At 45.2% G+C, this 19080-nt stretch overlaps 1 protein-coding gene across 4 annotated transcripts in view; it reads right to left on the reverse strand.

Moving 5' to 3' along the window:
* Nucleotides 1-2913, reverse strand: part of ARB2A (ARB2 cotranscriptional regulator A) — a 2893216-nt gene extending 2890303 nt beyond the window's left edge. The window contains exon 1 of one of the 4 annotated variants that reach the window (XM_069627631.1): nucleotides 2791-2911. The gene's annotated coding sequence lies outside the window, so the exon portion shown is untranslated. Of the gene's footprint in view, nucleotides 1-2790 lie in introns of all 4 variants that reach the window. The other 3 variants (XM_069627632.1, XM_069627634.1, XM_069627633.1) reach the window with 3 other exon arrangements.
* Between the last annotated feature and the right edge of the window lie 16167 nt (nucleotides 2914-19080).

Genomic DNA, 19080 nt, shown 5'->3' on the forward strand with positions numbered 1-19080 from the left:
ATAGCGCGTCTTGACCTGGCTCATCAAGATAATGCAGGTCAGTTAAGGGACTGCCTGGTTGCCGTGGGGAGCTGGAGGAGCGATAATTGGCACAAATTGAATGGGGCAAGTGGGAGGGGATGGTGGTGGATCCTGTCTCATTATCCTCTTGTGGACCTCTTCTTTTTGGCCCTCTTCCTGTTCTCACAATTAAAAACGTGGGTGTTAAACTTTCTGCGTCAGCTCATATCGACATAGTCTGCCTGTCAGGTCATTTCCAGGTGAAGATTTTGAGAAAGATCTTATGGTTTCTCCCTCAGCCTCTTCGTGCCCCTGTAGTCGCAGCCTTAGTATTAAGTCGCATTGACTACTGCTACTCCCTGTACTTTGCGCAACCCGCCTTTTTTGATCCAGCGCTGGCCGATCCTTTAGAATTCGGCAGCTAGGCTGGCCACTGGTATGTACTACATTTAGGGATCACATAGCTCCGATTCGGTCAGCTCTTCAATGGCTCCCTGTGGCCAAGCATGTGCATTTTAAATCCTTGTGCTTGGTCCACAGGGCATCTCATGGTGTGGGGGCCGAATATCTACAGCTCAATGTGCCCCTTCGTCTTCTTCATTCTAGGGATCGATTTCTTATTTATGTCCCTAGATATTGATATGTCCGGATTGGTGGCCGGCTTTGTCAGTGGCAGCTGCCAAACTTTGGAAAGCCATTCCACTTGGCTCATCAATCTACTGTTGATCATCTGCAGTTTTGCCGCTTCTTTAAAGCCCTGTTATTTTGATAATTCATGTCTCATTGCTAGGTTCTGCTCAGGAACTCTTTTTAGCGACAAGTTGCCTTTTGGCGTAAGTTGTGATGTACTTTGTACAAAAATTCATGACATATACTGTAATTCCCTTTAAATAAAGAAAGAACACCCCTGCACTGCAAAATTAACAAAACAATACAGGAGTCTGGAATTATGAAGGCCACATAAATGGTCTACCTGCTCAATGAATGACAGAAGTCAATAAGGTGATAGCAAGAATACCATTTTCTTGAGAGATACTTGGAAAACTCGGTTTTGTAAGTTAATGCTGCTACAAAAGGGATAAGAGGACATTGAAAGGGGAAAAGGAAAAACGTGAGTTCTATTTATTAAAAGTGCCTCAGGGTAAAAGTCGCTTTACATTGGCTATGAGAGAGTAAGAACGTGTGTGCTACAGGAATCTTTAGAACTGAGGAAGCAAGTGACGTTTAATGCTTCGCTAGTAGCTTGCAACTTGAAATGGTAACCCCTGTTCTTAAGTGTATATATTTTTTCGTTTGCGTTGTTTCATGCCTTTATATATATATAACACTGTATGAATGAGGGAGGAAACAAGTCATTTAAAAGGTTAAATGTACTCTGATAAAGCGTGGCTAGAACAGGAGCTCCGTTGATCATTTTTATATATCTGAAATAACCAGGTGTATTTTAATAACTAATATTATGCAGTAGTGTTTTAGCCGTTTCAAAATGCAGACAGGTTAAAATCAAACTCTGACGAGTTTGTGTCTAGGCGTGGAAGGTTCTGAAGAGACGAACGAAAAGGTAAAAGCAATTACAGACAAATGGTTCTGTAGTCATGTTTGGTCACCATTGATTTTTCATAAATTATTAAAGGACTGCAAAAAGGAACCACCACATTTTAAGAAGTAGAAGCGTGTATCATTAACCTGGGGTGGGAATGGACAGCAACATTTTGCAAACAACGTGGCTGTCATCTCCCACCCTCCAATTTCTCAGGTTGCAACATATTATATGAAGGTTTTCACGAGCACAAAAATAGTACATTTCAAATCATTTGGCAGTCCTTGGGCAATAACTGGTTTTCATTCATGGACAATACGGTTTTACAACTCGGTTGCACAAACGAAATGACTTTTGCGGACTGGATGCTTCATAACCTTATTTGCAAAACTCCTCGATTGCTTTGCTTCATCTGAAGCCAAATCAACTTGTACCCGAGGAATCAAGTTGTTAACTTTACTTATTATGTAGACGAAGCTAAACGGTCTAGCACAATTTGTCATTGTGCACCCTTTACGTATACGGCGTATTTCGTAAGAAAGTGTTTTCATACCTTGCCTGTTGTCAATCTAGATTTCCCCCAGGGGTTAAGATGTTTTATATTCCGTAATACCTACTATGCATACCGCCGTACACAAGACTGATACAACACAATATACGCACCGTGTTTGTACATTAAAATAATGTTTGCAGGACTCTCGGCCCTTTGAGGTCTACAAGGACACTTGAAAGAGTTATTTGCATACCGCGTTCAACGGGCATTTGTGAGTAATCTGTCACGTACAGCAGGTCTGCAAAGCAGCTGATAGAGAAATCTAAAAGTGACTGAATGCGAAGAGGTGCAAGGAGTGAGTGCTATGGTGCAAATCGATACATTCCAGACAAATGACACAGTGAGAAGAGTGATTAAAGGGGAAGAGTGACTAAACGAGCAATGGGTAGAGTGCCGAATGGAGGTTCTGTGTAGCGAAATGACGACGAACACACAGATGCATAAATCGCTGGGATCTCTGGTATGCAAGTGAGCAGGAAAGAGACCTGCTGAATGCGTAGATGCCAGCCTTTGTGTATTTTGATGTTGTACTGTGAGTTTGACCTGACACAGGCTGCAACGCGTAAGCTTTGGACGTACTGATAGGCTGCCTTGGTCTCCCTAGTAAGCCTTCGGTGGAGTGTGGGATATTCAAACATGAGACAGCAGGGCCGGTTTATACAAGACTGCGGACAAGGAGGGCCTGGGCAGCACATACCTCTCGCCCGGCTCCCGCCGCTACCGCTTCTACACTTCGGCGGCTGGCAGCGAAGCTTGCGGCAAGTACCAGCAACACCGCGAAATTTCGAGTTAGGACTTCCGGAAGTTTACAGTGTGTGCGCGTGATGTCAACACGCACGAAAAGAGGCAGGACTTCCGCCTGCGATGTCTAAATGGTGGACCAGTGCAGAAGAGCAAAAAATGAAAGTGCTGTGGTTGGTTCCTGGGCGGACAACCGCCCGCGATAGCAGGATAAGTAATTGACAGTGAAAACTCTCAGACAGGATGGAAATTGCCAGGTTCAGGCGACGTCAACCTATCCGTTGTACTGAGAAATCAAGGTCCAAGGCTCGTTAGGAGACAGCACGTTAGTCGCTAGGCAACGATACAACAGACACAGTTGGATTACGGTGTGTTAGATTTTGTTAGGCAGGAACAAAACCGCTAGGAAATTGAGATGTTCTAGGTGGATGATGTCTGCTATCTCTGTTGCATGAGCGACCATGGATCTCGCATTTATTAGAGCGCCTTTGAGATTATTGTTGGCTGAAGCTGATAGTGGAGAGCGTGTTGCATTTTGGGTTTTGGGGGTGGAGTGGTTGGGGGCAGTGAGTATAGGCTGGCCTTTTATTTTGGTAATGGGAATAACAGGGTTATAGTTGGATCTTTTGTTAGTGGTGGCAAGGGTTCTGGCTAATGATGCATAAAGTTTGTCTAGTCTCGAGCGGAGTCTTGCATTCCTGTAGGTGGTGGTGCACGGTTGGGCGTTCAGTAGAGGTTCTTGCGTAATGAATTTTATTGGCTGTGGGTTATTTGTATGAATAGGCAGTAGGGCCACAGTGAAGTTTTGGGTGATGTGGTGGTCGTAGTTTACCGGTGTGATCACTAGGCACGCACTCATTTTCGCAATAGTGAGGAATAGCGGTAGGCTCCCTGGGAGGTACATGTTAGGGTGTGTGTTTTGTTAAAGGAAAGAGACTTAGTTACTAGTGACACAAAGGATGGATTAAGCTAGCAGTAATGGGTTTGCGACCACGGCTACTTTGATAACCTAAAGTAGACTTACTTCCATAAAGGAAGTATTTGAAAGGGGCGCGGTGTCCCTAAGTGATCACTATGTTGTTGGCTCAATACTATGTTACAGTAGGCGAACGAAAGGAGTCAGTACAGAGGCGTGAAAGGGTCACTAGCTGTATATACAGAGTTAAAATATAGGGCAAGTAGGTTGAGCAATCTCAATACAAGAGAACGAGGGTCGTGTGGCAGGTGGCAGTTAGAGCGAATCTGGTATCGTAGGGGTTAGCAAGGTTTCACTTAGACATAAATACCATACTCATGTAAAGGTGCTAGTGGCTACATAAAGAGGGCCCAACCTTAGAGGAGGTATGCCCAGATTAATGTAGAGATCTAATTGAAACAGTAACGGCATTGCATTGCAGGAAATATACACAAATTAGTATAGCAAAGCAGTTGTAACAGATGCATTGGCGTATGTGATCGTGGCCTTACACTATACTTGGTAGTCAGTACACAGATAATGCAATTAACAATCCAGTAAGTAAACGTTTAATTATGGAGTAGGTCGGAGCCGTGCCAAAGCAATACGCTACTTGGTATAACATGACTTTGTCATACAAAATGTGTTGTCTATATTATTGTGTGTGTGCTCATGTAACAAACATGAGCACACACACAGACTATAAGCAGTGCAGCCATAACTATAGAAATATATCATAGCAGGATCGGACTGGGACATACAATTGTCTCCTGCACCAATGAAAAAGTGGCCCACAGTTGCAAAAGGCAATTTATTCATTTTGTAACAGACTATTTGAATAGTACTCACGTTTTTTTTTTGGCGGGGGCGGGCTATAACATGTAATGCAAATTTAAAGACTATCTATCCAGCAACAATGGACAAAACTACTAGCCGCATAGTGAAGTAATTCATAAAACTGTCCCACATTGGCCCCAACAAAGGGGCCCACTTTGACCAAAAAACTGGCCCACATTGGTTCGGGCATTGCCGTATAGGCCATTTCGAGCGTATATGATAGTCAAATGAATTCAAATTAATTTAGATTTACTCCTGCATATAACAGCAGTGCAACTTGGATATGGAGATATTTTTAGAAACAACAAACTCAAAAGTAGGCTGTACCGTAAACCGACAGAAGCAAATTCAATCTTGCATGTTCATAGTGAACACCTGAATAGTGTAATTAATAACAGCCCTAAATGGAAGTTTCTAAGCAACTACAATAACCAATCTGAGTTATATGTTAAAAAAACAAAACATGATTGCTACATTTAAAAATGGCAGTTGCCATGACAAGTTGCTTTACAAGGGATTGATACAGGTCAAGGAACTTCTCAAATCTATAAAGTTAACACTGAAATGTGGCACTCTTTGGTTCATAACATAATATAATCCGCATAACATAATTGTTAGAAAATTGCTCAGTAAGTATTGAAATGTAGGCTGATGGATGAAAACCTAATTTCCAAGATACACGACCCAATGTAATATTCGCCAGAGCTAAAAATATCAAACAACTATTTCGACCAAGCCATATACATGCTGGCTTGTCAACTAACATGTAACTGTATTGCAATGTAATGTCTTGGTTCATTGCAACATCACTGTAATATTCAAGAACTGTGCCTAGAACCTCAGGGTTAGGTGCGCTAGGTAAATGCATAAATAAATAAATATGTCTACCCAAAGAAATATAACAAAGTGTCCAGAAAAACAAAATTATTGTTTAGTTGTAATAAATACAAGCTATGCAACTTTGCATGGAATAAAATATCTGTGGTCAACATTTCAGATAATTCAACAGGTATTATAAAGCAATTTATGAGCTCTCATACAGAAGTTGTTATTTTGTCATCCATTATTCGCTTGATGCAACATGTGGGGAGTGCAATTAGAAACCTCAAATTCCTGCAAAACATCAGAAATAGAGATTTTAAGGTATCCACCATCAACCCACTGGAGTGATCAATAGCAAAGAGTGGGTGCAGATCGCTTAGTTTCTTTGGATTGGAACATACTGCACAGGATGGAGGAGGAGGTGACAGAGAATTGAAGCACATTTTTTTTACAATGGATACTGTGAACACAGGACTCAATTCTTGGAATTAACTAAATGATTTTTATGAAAATCTGATTTCCTTACAGCCCATACATGTTCTTAATGTATTCATTGTTTAATCATGATATTCTTCCACATTGTTCATGATTGCCATCATATAATTCAACATTCATTTTTAAAATGGGTTGCACCAAGCGATTCATTTTAAACAAAGTACTTACTAGGATTGCCACTCTTGGTGTACATTTAAAATTCAATCAATCCCCAAATGAATAGATCACAAAAGGTAAAGGTGATATTTTCAGATTATTATGCACTTAAAAGCATATATAATAAAAAATAGGCTTTGAAAGTTTGGAAGCTTGTAGTCTGAAGATTAAAGTTGACATCACAAAATAAAGTCTTGAATATGTACTCTAAAATGATATAAAATGCGATTCCAAGATGACCACCGCTTAGAGCATGCGTGTGAACACACGCTCCGTCACCTGCTCGTTCCTGCCCCTTTCCTGGAAAATAAGCAGCCCAGCTCCCAGACCTCCGGGAGGACAAGGCATACAAAACCGCAACCTCCCGCAAGCCCGGGTTTATTAAACAGCTTTGAACGAAGCCGCAGCTGCATAGCGGAATCAGAACCCGCCTGCAATTCCCCAATCAGCTGGCAACGCCCCGCCCTATCCACTGTGCCTAGACTTCAAAGTAGCAGAGAACTCGCTTAACTGAGGAACCTGTCATGAACTTGGAAGCAAAGGACTCCCAAGAAGTAACGTTGAGCAGCAGGCAAGATTAATGGGAATCTCCTTTTAATGGGCAACATGCACGCTAAGCGTAATAACCATCACACTGCCCCATCAGCTGTATGCATTGCACTTAGCCCGTATATTAAACAGGAATTAAGAAATAATGGCACAGTAACAGCATGGTAGCAAGGAAACGCCCCACTGTATAAGAGACCCGTTCAATGTACAGTATCAACATACTCCTCCTATGGGTATGTGGAAACAGCAGTCTCCAGCTCAAAGTAGCATATGTGTGATGTTGCCCCTTTAAGGGCTGCACGCACATGGCAGAGTGACGTTGCACTGCGCCGCGTGCAGTATAAATAAAGGTGGCATTCCCGGCCACTTAGAGCGACCGTGGAGCCCGAACCACACAGACGTGTCTGCGTGAGGTCTGTGGAAGGAGGGGGTTTACGGACACACGCTACTGTGTGGGAACAACCACATCAGTGGCGACGAAGCGGGACTGCATCCCGGGGCGTGGCAGTGATATCAGCGGTGATTTAAAAAATGTTTACAACATCTTCACCGTCCGAAGATGCCGAAGGGGAGGGTGCAGACCACGCAGTCAGTGGCCATTTTGTGACCGGGCCTAGTAAGGTCGCAGCTTCAATCCTGAAGTAATTAGAGGCCATCCAGGGCCAATTTTTGGAACGCTTAGCAGCGGAAGGCTGCTTTTACCATATGATGTGGTTTTGATGAGAATTTTGCTTATTTTTGTCGTGTTTTCACAGAGTGAATGGTGGATCCAGTGGAGGCCTGCTAAGCTTGTGGGATAGACTCTGGGCCCACCTGACTCATTTTTTGGGACTCTCTCCCACATTGGGGTGAAACTAACACTGTGCATTTGGTGGTGACATCCTCCTGGCAACATAGAGTGGACGTTCTGGGATTCAGCTGGTCGAGAGGTTGGTGACTTCCACCCAGCCTGCAAGAGAAGGGGCATGAGTTGCGGCCTTTGTGTGCCAAGACAAGGGTGCTCGTGCGCTCAGTGCCATGGATGGTGATTGAAAGGCGGTGCCTCAGCAGCAAGTAGATCAAGGTCAGCCTCAGGCGCAAACCAACCAAGCACCAGTCCAACCCCCAGCGCAGCCCCCTGCATTGCTGGCTCAAACTCCAGTACAATCGCCTGCAGTGGCTGTTCAGCCTCCAGCGCAGCTTCCTGCATTACCTGCTCTACCTCAAGCACAGCCGCCAGTCCTACCTCCAGCGCAGCCCCCTCCAATGGCTGCACAACAACAACCAGGAACAAGACCCCCAGGTGCGCTACAACCAATGCCTGAGTTTGATATCTCAGGTGCACCTTCAAGCCTGGGGCCACGCTGGAAAATGTGGATGGATAGACGGGAAATGTATTTCAGGGCCAAGATGGAGACTAATGATGACGGCAAGCTGGCCACCCTGCTGTACTGTGCGGGGCCGGTGGTGCACAAGGTATTTTTGTCTCTTCAACCATGTGATGTAACCTATGCTGCGGCCCAAGACGCTCTCCATGACTACTTTCTCCCCCTTGCAAATGCAGACTATGAGAGGTTCCTCATGGGGGCAGCACGTCAGAAAGATGATGAGACATTAGACACTTTCTACTGGAGGTTGAGAAGACTAGCTGTGCCTTGTGCATGGGTTGACCCAGAGACTATGATCAGGAACCAGCTGATCCAGGCGTGCACATCTGGCAAATTGAGACAAGTCCTGAGGGAGCCCGGCATCACCCTTCCACGTATCCTGGAGCTGAGGCGGTGCCAGGAGGTTTCCGATCTGCGTGCGTCCCACGTGGAGGCTGGGGTGCGCCCCAGCAAAACAGAAGATGTCTGTGCGGTGGGACGTGACAGAGGAGCCAGACGCTGGGGGATGAGTTAACGAGAGAAGGGGTCAGCCCCAGTCAACTCATGCTCCAAGTGTGGGTATGATCTACCCCATCCTGCGGAGTGCCCAGCAGTGGGTAAGACGTGTGGCAGGTGTGGGGGTTCCGACCACTATGCAAGAATGTGTAGAGCCACTACCCCCGTGGTGGTCCCTCGAGGCCTGGGATTTTCCAGCAGCAGTGCCCATCCAATGTTGCTCAAGTTGATCAGGCCGATGGCAATCCAGCTGAGGAAGAGGAAGAGGAGGAGGAGGAAGAAAATGTTTTCTTTGTCTCCAGCGTGGGAGTGTCGAGGGCGAAGACAAGGAGACAACCTCAATGCCAGGTGCTTATGAACGACTCCTCTGTTCCCGTTCTGGTGGACACTGGTGCCTTGGTGAATGTCATGGCACAAGAGCACTACAACGCCATGGTGTGTCCGCCCAGCCTGACCACGCCCAAGGCTTGCATATTCACCTTTGGAGGTTCGGATCCCATCCCGCTTGGCAGAGCGTTCATTGCAGACGTAAAACATGGTGGGTCAGCAATTAGGGCCCGGTTCTACGTGACTCCAGTCAGCAGCAACACCTTGCTGAGTTGTGCAGCGGCAGAGGCATTGGGCATTGTCACCTTCGCGTATTCTGTATAGGTTGATGACACTCGGGTACTCCTGGAGAAATATGCAGCTCTCTTTGAGTGGATTGGGCGAATGGCTGAGGAGCCGGTGACTCCGTTCAGTCTATTGCCCTCAATCACTGACGTGTCCCATTTCACCTAAGAGAACTGGTGGACAAGGAGCTGGACAATTTGGTCAGGTTGGACAAAATCGAGAAGGTGGAAGGCCAGTGACTATGGGTGTCTTCTATTGTAGTAGCCCGGAAGCCGAAACAACTTGTCTCTGTTCACATCTGTGTGGACATGCGCCTGTCCAACAAGGCCATTAAGAGGGAGCAACACCTGACGCCCACAATTGATGACATCATTCCAGAACTACAGGGTGCCCGGTTCTTCTCGAAACTGGACCTCCGTGCAGGATACCATCATGCTACACCCCGAATCAACTTTCACCACCCACCGGGGCCTCTACAGATACAAAAAGCTGAGCTTTGGAGTGTCATCAGCGGCCGAAGTATTTCAGAATATCATCCGTGGGGTGCTCGCAGACCTAGACGGCATACTAAACATCAGTGATGACATTCTGGTGTTTGCTAAATTGGAGTCGGAACACCTTGCTAGGCTGGCTAAAACCTTCAAATGCCTCCAGTTGTTGGGTTTGACCCTGCACCGAGATAAGTGCGAGTTCCTAATGGCTACCATCGAGTTCTTTGGGTTTGTCTTCAGGGCGTGTGGGGTATCTGCTGATCCGCGCAAGGTCAAGGACATCATGGAGGGCCCGGGCGCCTGAGAACATCTCGGAAGTGAGGAATTTCCTCGGGATGGTCACATACTGTGGCTGTTTCATCAGGAATTTAGCATCAAGATCGGAGCCCCTCAGGACCCTCACCAAAAAGGACATGGCCTGGCAGTGGGGACCAGTCGAGCAGGCGGCCTTTGATGACATTAAAGGAGCTCTCACAGCAGAAAACATAATGGCGTTTTTCGATCCCGCTCTGGAGTCCGAGATAGTGGTAGACGTTAGTCCGTTTGGCGTGGGGGCAGATCTGACGCAGATAGACACTAACCAAGAAGTTTGCACCATCGCGCATGCCAGCAAAGCGCTGTCAGAGACTGAACAACGGTACTCCCAAATCGAGCGGGAGGCTCTGGCGGTGCTGTGGGGCTGGCCCCATTTTCAACTCTACGTCCTGGGACGACCCGTGACAGTGGTTACAGATCATAAACCACTGCTACCCATACTGGCGGGATCATCGTCCAAACCTCCGGCCAGTATAGAACGCTGGATGTTGCACACCGCCGTGTGCACTATAAATAAAGTGGGCGTTCCCGGCCGCTTAGAGCGACCGGGGAGCCCGAACCACACGGCCGTGTCTGAGCGTAAGGTCTGTGGAGGGAGGGGGCTCACGGACACCCGCTACTTTGCGGGAACAACCACAACAACGTGGGCACTTTTATATCTAATACTCAAACTTACTCTATCTGCTGGCATTTGGCTTTTTATATGCATAGCAAGAGCTAAGGAGCAGCAGGAAGCGTGTCTGGCACAAAAAACCCGGAAAAGGCACAGTTTCATTTATAAGGGCTAACGCCAATTCCACTGGAACAGGGTAATGCGTATAGGGCAATGCCTGCAAGCAAACTGGAAGTAACACATTCACGCTTCCATATATTTCAGACAGAATATAATTTAAAACGGGATCCAGCATGAGGGTATCTGTGCCGCTGTCAAAAGGTAAGGAAATTGTCTACGCAAATCACATGTCTGGCAATAGGAAGAAACACAACCAAACCGGACTGTCACACTCCCAAGAGAAACAACTTAAATCACTGGAAAAGCTTTAGGCAAAAAACAAAAGGTCACAACTACATTTAAACTGCAACCCTCTTTAGAACAGCAGTATACTACCGCCAACATGGCAGCATCCAACGAAGATTTTACCACTAGCTTCCAAGAGTTCCACGAGAGGTTCACCTCTAACTTTCTATTACAATTTTCAACATTTACTTCCGATGTCAGAAGTTCACTTGCGGAGGTTAGCAAAGAAATCGCCTCCTTGGCGGAAAGGTTGGATATGAATGAACAAGCAATTCATTAACTTACAGAAGAGAGCAAGCAATCAGATGTGGCTCTGGAAGAACTATCTAGAATTACAGATAACCTTGATTTTTAATATGAGGACCTTGAAAATCGCTTTCGCAGATCTAATATCAGGATCAGGAACCTTCAGAAGCAATTTTAGACCAAAGTTAAAAGATGCGGTACTTGGGATATTCACCTATCTAAACGTTGCAGAGGAGCCAATAGACATTCCACTAGACCGTGTACATAGGGTAGGACCAAAGAGATTGGAACCTGGCACCCGCCCTCGAGATGTTTAAGGAGCATGCGCATTGTACCCTCAAAAGGAACTAATACTTAAAAGGCGAGAGCTAAACCTTCAATCTCATACAATGGGGTGGAAATACAGCTGTATCAAGACCTCTCCAGAGTGACTCTACAAAAACGCTGGGAAATGCATGAAATTGTGAGTATCCTCCATTCCCTGGGTATAAGATATAGATGGACATTTCCCTTTGGACTACTTTTCACCCTGGATGGCAGGCAACAGCGCATTATGTCTAGAGATTCTGGCATGGCTTTGCTGCAGTCGGAAGAAGAAACTATGGGGGCCCAGTCAGACGACATCCAACCTAATGCAGCGACACGCAGCAAGAAACCGACGGCAGGCAAATGGAATTATCGGCGACAGGCACAAAAGAAACCGAAGGGGTCCTCCAAAAGATGACTGGCGATCACGGTTTAGAGGCCCAATCCCGAAATCATCATCATAAAGTCAATATTTACACAAAGATCATCGGGAAGAGCAAAATGTCAACTGTTCAGGACGGAATCAACATAGCATGCAGTTTTCTGACAGGAAGTAAACTGAGAGGAATGCGACATCGAAGAATCTTTCTGTTCTTTTAGTAACAGATGGAGGGAACTAGGACTTCCCTTTTACCTGGGTTTAAAGGTGGATTGCAGTCGGGTGAGATTGTCCCGAAATATGTTAGGAACTGTGTTTCACACCTGGGAACTTATGGGAGGAGGTGGGGTTACAGGGAGTTGGGCGGAGAATACACCTGATGGTAGTTATGTTTAGGGGCTATCAGGAGCACAGGGGAGAGGAGGGTCATTTTGTTGGGCAGGGGAATCTCACCTGCAGAGCAAATGTAAGATGGTTATCAAAGCATTATGTTAGCAATGCGTCAATACCCACTTGTATTTTGCAACACTTCATACATACTCAAACTTCCAGTGTTTGACGTGGAATGTTAGGGGACTTAACACCCCACAAAAATGCAGGAAGGCGGCATGAACCTGACTTGATGGCGCTTCAAGAAACCCACATCTGTAAAACAGATAGAAACAAACTCTGCCTACGCCACTACCCTATAATAATACAGGCATGTACTGCGAACAAAACCGCTGGGGTATTGATTGCAGTTAAAGATAGTCGCGGCCTCCAAATAATCTGCACTAAATCACATAGGGAGGGCAGATATGGCTTCGTGGTTCTTAGTATATTCGCATTCAAATTAACAGTGGCAACAATATATGCCCCTAACGCTGGCCAAGCTTGATTTTTGAAACATGTGATGAACCTACTAGAGCTTTTTAGGGATGGAGATCTTTTGCTATTGGGGGACTTTAACCTGACATGGGCTCCGGTATGGGACAGGAGTGGGGCGACTCATTGGGCCTCCCCCTCCCCTTGAGCGGGCTGATACGTGTTTTTGCAGATCAATCTTTAGTTGATATCTGGCTCATCCTGAAGGGGGAGGAGAAAGGCTACTCATTCTACTCACTTATTCACATGTCTTTTTCACGCATTGATTAAGCTCGGTCCTTCACTCCACTGCTGGGCATCATATCACAAATAACCACATAGCCAATCACCCTCTCGGATCATGCCCCAATTACAGTACAATTAGATGTCTCAACTGCCAAACCACAGTTTTGGTCCTGGAAGTTCCTGCAAACTCTGCTTCAAGACCATGTCATCAGAGAGGAAGTGGCAGCACATATCACAGAATACTTAGACCTAAATCAGTCTGGGGAGATCCCGCTCAATACTATCTGGGAAGCATTTAAAGCTGCCATAAGGGGTGTCTTTATAGCAGCAAATGCCAAAAGACGCAATCAGCCTATGTCCCTCGAAATGGAATTAGAAACTGAATTATCATGCATTATGAAAAAGATGGAAACTGACACAGGTCCCGGTATGCAGAAAATATTCCACGCAGCGCACGGTAGGATAAACCTCCACCTCACTAAGAAAGCAGAGAAAGCTCTTCTATTACTTAAACAGAGGTATTACATAAACGCTAATAAGATGGATCGTTTCCTGGCAGCTAAACTTCGCCAAAGGGTGGCCTGCCAGATTATACAACACATTAAACTACCCTCTGGGGAGACGACCACTCAAACCAATGGTATCCTCACACAATTTCATATATTTTACTCCAACCTATATAAATCTGATATGCCGGATCTTTTCGCCCAAATAACATATCTGGATTCGGTAGCACTTCCCAAACTTACATTGGCTGAAAATCAAACTTTAGATAAAACTATTATGATGGATGAGGCAATGCGGGTCATCCGAGATCTATAAACACAAGGGTGTGCCTGAACATACAAAGTCAAAAAATATCATTTATGGAGCTAACAGTATTATTCTCCTGGTAGCCTAAAGAATAGATTACATCAAATTCAAAATTTACTGGTCTCTCACCAGTCAAAGTAATCTTTATGAGCAAAAAAAAAAAAAAAAAAAGGGGGGGGGAGTACATTGGCATAAAACAATTATAAACTTGCTTTAATTGTTAGTTTGTAACAAGACAATGTGTCAATTTAATAAGTACATACAACATGAAAAACATACAAAAACAATGCAATTTACAAAGAGAAAAGAACAGGACTATTTAGTCCATGGTCCGAGGAGGATAGCTCAGTGGCAGCGTGCTCGACTTGGAAACAAGATGACACGAAGCAACACAGGTTCGATCCCTGGGTCCGCGCTTAGAAACCTCTGGGTATTAAGCGCGTTATAAATAACCCATCATATATCTCATATACAGTCAATGCAAGCAGAATTTATGCAAAGGTTCACAGAAGTAGGGGTACAACCCCACTAGGAAATAATCATGGGAACCCAATATATGGGAACTGACAAAAAATGATTTGGTGTTAGCAAAACAGTGAATACATTTTAAATCATAATAGTTTTCCGAGATAGCTAATAAAACTTAAACTATCCCTAGCTGACCCTTACTTGTCTAAAGGCTCAGATTAAACAATTTCGTGAAAATGGCACAGTACATGCGCCAACCAGAGCCTGAGTATGGCTACAACAAAAAAAATATATATATCACACAGAATATTGTTTGCTAAGCCTAATTTTGGCTAACCATGTAAACAATGTCGCACAGTGCTGTGTGTTAAGCCAGATTATGGCTGAAAAAAATGTCGACATATACAATGTCACTCAAACAGTCATTTATCTGCTGTGTTGTCACAGGCTGAAAGGGGGTGTACTACGTCTACCGCTATAAAGCGTGTATGTCCATGATGCCAAACCGCGGGAAAATGTAGTTCCTGCGACCATTACATAGGGCTAGTTGGCATTTCGGTGGTATATTGATGGGTAGCAACCACCTTCCTCAAGTACTGGGATCTTCACATTCAGCCTTAATACAGACAGCCTTAATGTAGGGGGTCCTCCTGAAAAGGTAGTAACAGGGGACATTTTGTGAACTCAAAAGGTTTAACTTTAAATGGGAAGAGAACTAGAGAATATACCAATATATTGTGAAGGCATCAGGCCTCAGTGCCCCAGAACCAAGTTGGCAGTACCCCCAGACAGAAAACTTGAAGGTTACCAGAAAGGCGCCCTTAAAGTGTAAAGAGCGTGCCCAAAAACTAAGTCACCTCGTGAGAAAAATAAGTGAAAGATGTGTGTGATAGAATGCAAAAAAATGCTGTGCAAAAGAACGGCACATAAATCAAAGCATGGCGGAACATACCTCAGAGGGCACATCATGTGCTCACCATGCAAGATGTCGTGCATTCAGCACATTATTTGGGTTTAGCACTTAGAAAACGAACTGAATCTGGAATTTTCACCTAAAGTGAAAGAGGAGGAGAACACAGACATAAAAGTGGCGATAGTTTATATGCAGCAGTAATTTAATACAGCTGGTGTGCAGGTATGGTAAAGGTAACAAAAACTCACCATATGAGATCTACCATTCATTAAATCACCCAGCCCAGATGGCTTCCCCTCCAGGTTTTACAAAGCGTATGCAAATATTTTAGCTCCCGACCAGACTAAGTTGTTTAATTCTTTTTTGCACATGGGTTGAATAAGATAGACAATGGAAGAAGCGAAAATATTCTTGTTCACAAAACCCGGTAAAGACCCAACTGTTTGTGGGTCCTACCGTCCCATCGCACTCATCAACCTAGACGCAAAAATGTTCACTAAGGTGCTGACTAACCAAATTGTAGATATCCTACCATCATTAATACTCATGGATGAAACAGGCTTTATCAAATCAAGACAAACACACGATAACATACGTAGAGTATACCATATATTGGAGAAGGTTGAGAAAAACAGATCCCAGGCGTGCTAGTGTCTATAGATGCAGAGAAGGCCTCTGACTGCGTAGAATGCTCTTTTCTTTTTCAGACATTGGAGAGATTGGGGTTCGGCCCGCACTATATAAAATGGATCAGAGCAAACTATCAGAATCCATCCGCAAGGTTGTCAATAAATGGTCAGTTATCTTCCTTAGTTTCTCTTCATCGCGGTACTAAACAAGGATGTGCTCTCTCTCCATTGTTATATTTGTTACACCTGGAATCTTTGTTGGCTACAATTAGACAAACCAGGGCAATAAAAGGTGTTATGTTCGGCAGCATGTAGTACAAAGTAATGGCTTACGCTGATGATATGTTGCTCATGGTAACAGATCCATCAAACACGTTACGGGCAGCCACACATGCATTAGAAAAACTTTGAGCAACGGCGGGACTAAAAATAAACGTGCATAAGTCAGAGATCTTACATGTATCATTATCTTTAGTGGAAACCATAGACTTGCAGGCACAGATACGCTTTGGATGGGCACAGCAAGGAATCACATTATTTGGGGTAAAGATCACCCCATCCCCTAAAGCCTTATACGCTGCTATCTTTCCCCCCTTTACTAAAAGATATTGAATCTCAACTCAAAAGATGGGACCCACTATGATTTCATGGCTGGGCAGAATTAACTCAGTGAAGATGGTTACTCTACTTAGAACACTCTATTTATTTCAAGCATTACCTATTAAGATACCGCTGTCTTTTTTCCATAAAATACATAAAGCATTCTCTACCTTTGTATGGCAAAATAAGACCCAGCGAATAGCCCTAACTACTTTAATGCTACCACCAGACAAGGTTGGGATGGGCCTTCTGAACTTTCTGACATATTACTGTGAAGCGCAAATAAGAGTCAGTTGACAAACGCTGGGTACATATGGAACTAGCTGTGGGCAGTCCTAGACTAAAGGATGTTCTTTGGTTGGCAAAATCTGACTGCCCCGTAAAATATACATGTGAGTGAAATAAGGTACACAGTAGAAAACACCTGGGGTGACGCAATGAAACAACACGGTATTACAACCTTCACACCTTTATTCTTTAATCCCCAATTTCCTCCAGGCCTAGACCCAAATGCATTCAGGGAATGGAAGGTGGCAGGATGCAGCGTGAAACTGAGAGATATGTTCTCGGGAGGAACAGTAAAATCATTTTTACAATGTAAGTGGGAGCTGGGTTTACATGAAAAATCCAGGTTTCAGTATTACCAAGTAAGACACTGGATTCCGTCTCCCCAGATCAAGGCGGAAGCCACCAGGGAACTAACATCTTTTGAACAATTTATGATATCACACCCAGGGAACATGGCCCTTATTTCCAATTTATACAAACTATTGGGGAAAGGCATAGCCAAATCTGAGTTCAGTTATAAAAAACGTTGGCAGGCTACATTGGGGGAAGAGATTACTGACCAAGACTGGGAGATACTCTGAAGAACAATCCCCAAACTCACCAGATCGATTCAAATTAAGGAATTCTGGCTCAAACTCATGGTGCAATGGCACTATACACCAGCCCACTCCACACCCGTCGCTGACAGCGCCTCTAAAGTCCTGGGTGATGTACTAGATTCCATCCCTTGCCCAGGCGAGAAGGTTACACCACTGATTTGCTTGGGGTCACTCTGCATGTCCCCATCCATGGCAGTCACTCCTTGCATGTTTTTCGTCTCCGCCGGACACCGCCTGAAACAGACTGCATAGAATGCCAACCTCTGCCAAAGCTCAGCGAACGCCCCACGCTGCGGAACACTCTTCGAAGGTAAGCTCCTCCTCGAACCTCCTACAAACACAGCAGAAAGGCTGCTTCAGAGGGCTGACTGCAGAGACTGCCAACCTCTGCCAAAGCTCTGCGAAACCTCCACGTTTCGGAACACTCTTGAAGGTAAGCTCCTCCTCAAACCTCCGACAAACACTGCAGAAAGACTGCTTAATAGGGCTGACTGCAGAGACTGCCAACCTCTGCCAAGCTCATTATTATTATTATATTTACTGAGCATGGACCTAGCTTCGAGCAGCAACAGAGTACTTGACAGAGGAATACAGCAATACAGATACATAATGGAGCGCTTTACAGAGATATACAACAGTAGGTATGCAAAACAGAGCACTTTTCAGAGGTAACAGAAAAGATATACAGTGGGGGGTAGTATACAGAGGGGCAGAGAGGAGGGGTACAGCTGTACTGGGTGGCGGGAAGGAGAGCGGCGGGCGGCGTCTAGCGAGTCAGGTGGCACGAGGGACGATGTGATGGCCTAGGTGTTGAGTAGGAGAGACTCCTTGAAGAGGTGGGTCTTCAGTTATTTTCTGAATTGTAGGAGCATGGGGAGAGTCTGATGCTGAGAACACTATTAGGTTTATGTCCTGGAATGTCTGTGGGTTACAGAACTGGCCCAATCAAAAAAAGTACTAGTTTATGTATATGCAAACGATTGGGTGTGCAAAAATTAATGTAACAAAAGTCTCACTTGCAATGACCTCAACATAGCAGATTCACACCTTGATTGGGGCCCATGAAATTGTACACATTGGGCCTCATTACGAGTCATGCCGGTAAGGGAAAAATGATGCCGGTATGTAAATACCGGCATCATTTAACATCCCGTAGCATTCTGACCCGCAAACCCGGCATTAACGGCACCGTTATCTACGGTGCCGTTAATAGCGGCATAGGCGCGTACACACGCCTCTTCGGGTAGTAAATACCGGCATGCTGGTAATAGGGGGCAATCACAACCCACGCAAACATGCAAATACCGGCATCGCGAACACGGAAATAACGGGCTGCATGATGCCAGAATAACAGGCATCGCGGACCACCCGCAAACAGCAGCCAAGATACAAGGCAGCTGCCACAGGTGCACACAATCCCCACAGGTGGAGTCAAAGGAGGCTGTGCCAGTACAAAAGGAGCACACCCACACACCACACCCCCCCACAGGTGTAGGCAATGCAGAGTGGCCCAGTACAAAAGGAGCACACCCACACACCACACCCCTTCCTACACCAAAATGCTACCACTAGCATTTGCATTCATGGCGCTGGAGGACATGCCTATACTGCTACAACTACAGCAACAACAACAACAACTACAGCTGCAAGAACAGGCAGCACAGAGGAGACGCAGGAGGAGAAGGAGGGTGAGACAGGCCCAGCAATTACCACCAGCCCAGCCACCAGCGCCTCGTAGGCAGCCACCAATCCCTCGCACCAGACCCAGCCCATTCAACCTAACCCCCGAGCAGATCCACACCCT

The sequence above is a fragment of the Ambystoma mexicanum genome, chromosome 6p, assembly GCF_040938575.1.
Source record: "Ambystoma mexicanum isolate Mex_15411 chromosome 6p, UKY_AmexF1_1, whole genome shotgun sequence".
Classification (NCBI taxonomy): domain Eukaryota; kingdom Metazoa; phylum Chordata; class Amphibia; order Caudata; family Ambystomatidae; genus Ambystoma; species Ambystoma mexicanum.